A 4,097-nucleotide genomic window follows, 5' to 3' on the forward strand; every position below is an offset into this window, starting at 1 on the left:
TACTCCAGCAACAATGATGACTTCAGCTCTCTACTACTCAAGTTATTGAAATTTGTATTGGAAAAGAACCACTTCACTTTTCAGGACCGCTTCTATCTACAAATTAGGGGTAGCGCGATGGGTGCAGCTTGTGCACCCACCTATGCCAACCTATTTCTGGGAAGATGGGAACAAACCCATGTCTTCAATGAACAGAATGACAGGTACACAGAACATGTATTATTATGGCTCAGGTATATAGACGACGTTTTTATCATCTGGGATGGCACAGAGGAACTCTTGTTGTCATTCAACCGTCACCTCAATAACAACAACTTGAACATTAATTTGACACATACGATCAGTGAAGATAGGGTTGCCTTTCTGAATCTACAAATTTACAAGTCATGTGATGGCACACTTGCCACGGAACTCTATCGGAAAGAGACCGCCACGTACAGTATCCTCCTCCAAACCATCGCACATTTTCCCCCTACCATAGAGAACATCCCCAAGGGGGAGTTTTTGAGACTGAGGCGCAACTGTTCGGAGGTAGGTACCTACAAGATGAAAAGTCTTGATCTGATCAATCGCCTTTCAGAGAGGGGCTATAGTAAACGCTCTCTCAAGAGGGCTCGTAAAGAAGCACTCCATACCAATAGAGACACTTTGATTTCTCAACATCAGCCCAAGGACAAGATGGACGAGACCAAGATTAGGTTCATTGGAACCTTCTGTCCTGAATGAAAACTCCTGAAACAGGCGATTGAAAAGCACTTACCCATTCTGCAATCAGATGTGGACCTATCACCGTTCATAGATTCCAAAATCAACATGAGTTGGCGCAGGTCAATGAACATCAAGGACCACCTGGTTAGAAGTCACTTTGTGAAAAATACACCAACACAAAGACAGATAACAGACTTCATGACAAGTACAACATCGGAACAAAGTGGAGTGATGGGTTCCTTTCCCTGCAGAAAATGCAAAGTATGCCCTCATATCTTGAAAACCAACTCGGTGGTGGACAGATATGGTGACAATATACAGATCAAGCAGTTCTTTAATTGTGACACACAAGCACTTATTTACTGCATAACGTGCAGCTGTGAGATTAAGTATATAGGAATGACAACCCGAAAATTAAAAGAGAGAACTTTGGAACATCTGGGTACCTGCCGTAATGCCGTCATCCACTTAGGAGTCAGTGTGGTGACCTCACCAAAGAACTATTAAAGAAAGAGAGTGAGTGGATCTTTAGGTTGGGAGGTCTGAGACCTAACGGCCTCAACGAGAATATCAATTTCAGTGTTTTTCTGTAGGAAAACCCGTTTCTAATAATATAACAAGCACACCTTGATCTACGTCTGCATAGCATTTTTGAACCCTGTTATGTATTTCTTTTCTTTCTTTTTTCTTTTTTCTTCTCTTTGCACATTTTTCTCCCCCTTTTCTCCCCCCCCCCCCGGTTTTTCCCCCCCCTCCCCCCCCCCCTCTTACCCAATCTAAATCCTTATCTCACGATTCTAATATCCAACATGACACTTCATTACCTTTATTCCAGTTTTATAATTTTCTTTCTTATTTATTTCACCATCTTTTCCATTTCAAACTGTCCACCGTGTTCTTTTCAATCCCAATATAGATCACAGACACCTTTCACATTCTCCTTTTTTCACTTGATATGCTCATTTATTTAATAAATTTTCACATACAGTAGGTTCCAATATAAGCAACTGTATTATACCCTAGTGTGTAAGGTTATACACGCTAATCCATTAACCCTTTCCCCTTTCTCACACCCACAACCCAATTTCAGCCCCCCTCTTTTTTGTTCTCACCCTGTGCACTACACACTTATACACAAATTATTTTCTGCACGGGAGGTACTATGTCCCTTCAACCCGTACACCTATCATTTTCAGCTCATATCATCACATTTCCCCACAAATGAAACTCACTGATTCTTTAACTTTTGTTACAACCCTTTCTATTAACTCTTCCATTTCTTGTTATTCTTACTTTACCCCATGTAATATACTTTTTTGGTTTCTTTTAATTTCAACAGTTGCCAAATAATACTAATATATTTTGTTATACGTTTTACTATCTTATTCTTTTACTATCTTATTTGAATTTTTGCGTATAAATTTTTTATTTTTTTTTCTTTTGTCTATGTTTTTAGACTGACTTAGGGCTTTGATTCCCGGATATATGCTGCCGCTCACCACCACTATCAGGCCAGGCTGAGGGGCGTCATATCGACACCCGACAGCCGGTCCCCCTACCAATGTCATTATTGTACTGACCAGAAAGCCGAACCCTGCCCACTGTATCCTGGCAACATACCCATACCACAGAGGCGGAAGTTCACAGCGACACTTCCGCCCTCACACCACACACTATGCCGTGTGTTGCCTATCGCATCCTGGCAACACAGCAACATCACCTTAGGGCGGAAGTGTAAAGTACTACTTCCGCCCTCGAATCACATATGTTATGCCGCCAGGGAGGTCCGCTCTCATGCGGCTGACTAATTATGGGCGGAAACGCATAATACACTGTCCGTCCACCTAATAATCCCCTTGTCTATCCCTTACTAAATAGAAGCCCTCCCAGCGCCACTCGGCCAATAGGCTCGTTTACTCTGATCCCGCCCCCAGCCACAATCATTGGTTGCTAGTGAATAGAGGGGGCTTTAAATACTCAGTAACTCAGCATACACCAGCTGCTCTCCATGGAAGTGAACAAGCCCGTGACCTGGTGAAACGCGTTTTCCCCTCTTTCCTGCAGGCCCCTCTCCTACCTGAAGACTGCATGGGTGATATTCGATACTTACCTGTATTAATGAACTGGTTTATTTTGCCTAAGCCTAAATTATCACTAGTTTAGTGAGATTCTTTTGTACATTGCTACTGTGGATTTGCCCAGGTGTATTATAACCAAGCACAGGGTGATATTTAACTATCACTTGCTTTATAAATACCAGTTCTGATGTTCCAGCTTAAATACTTTCAGATGCAGAAAAAATTCCTCATTCTGTGATTGCTGGCGTCCTCAGATATACCTGATATCTGTTCAATCCCTCATTGAACTAACAGGGACAGGTGGAGTGTGGTCCCGTAGTTAAGTCTGTTTCAAGCATCTCAAACTGTGTTTTTTTCATTTGTCTTAATTCTATCTAGTCCTGTGTATATCACGTTTGTCTGATAATTGCATGTGGTTCTGAATACTGGAATTGGCACAACCAAATGGATTTTTGTATGTTCCAGTTAATGATTTATCATTTGTTATATTAATTACTATGTTTAATTATTACTGGCGCTCCAATGTGATGTGTATTATATAACCTATCATCATTCATTTAGGACAAGTGGTGGGGTGTGGTCTTGCATCAGGTCCACCGCAGGTACTGCATTCACACGTCCTCAGGAGGTCCTGTAATACCTCATTCCTCCTGTTAGATTATCTTTACAGTACAGAAATGTTGGTCCTTGCTTAATATTACAACATTCATCTAAAAGGGACCCCACATTGCAGCGGTTCTAATACAAAATGGTATTCTTCTTTCTTTTTTTCTTTTCCCACTCTTTTCTTTCTTCTGTGAACTCTCATCCACGATTCTGGTGAGCGTGTCCCCCAGGAGACACGTCTCTCCCGTCTAACGAGGACAGCAGATTCACACTTACAAGATCTATACTAATCTCTCTCGCCATCTTTTCCATTATCCCTCTCTTAGAAGAAAACCATCTCTCTTTTTCGGTGCACTCTCATTAGTGGCACAGGGTAAGTCCTCCTACGACCACACCCCTACGCTCACGCCCAATCTCGTCCGATCTTGGAAGCTAAACGGAGGTGGGTTAGGTCAGTACCTAGATGGGCGACCGCTAGGGAATACCCAGTGCAGTAGGAAGACCGTATTCCCTGTGGGATTACACTAACAGCAGGATCACCACTTATACTTATTCTCACTATTTCCAGTGATAAGATCCCACCCTTGTCCATCCATTGCAATTTTTCCAAGACAGATTCAAATAATTTGGGTTAGATCTCAGTCTGGGGGTGCTCCCTCTCTCGAAATCAACCCTATTCAGGGCCTTAGCAATACAAACACAGTT

General features: G+C 42.2%; 1 pseudogene; it reads left to right on the top strand.

The window, feature by feature from the left end:
* The first annotated feature begins 3,773 nt into the window (after positions 1-3,773).
* Positions 3,774-3,892, top strand: LOC134945789 (5S ribosomal RNA; annotated as a pseudogene).
* Positions 3,893-4,097: the final 205 nt, after the last annotated feature.

This window comes from Pseudophryne corroboree, chromosome 1 (assembly GCF_028390025.1).
Source record: "Pseudophryne corroboree isolate aPseCor3 chromosome 1, aPseCor3.hap2, whole genome shotgun sequence".
In the NCBI taxonomy this organism is placed as follows: Eukaryota; Metazoa; Chordata; class Amphibia; order Anura; family Myobatrachidae; genus Pseudophryne; species Pseudophryne corroboree.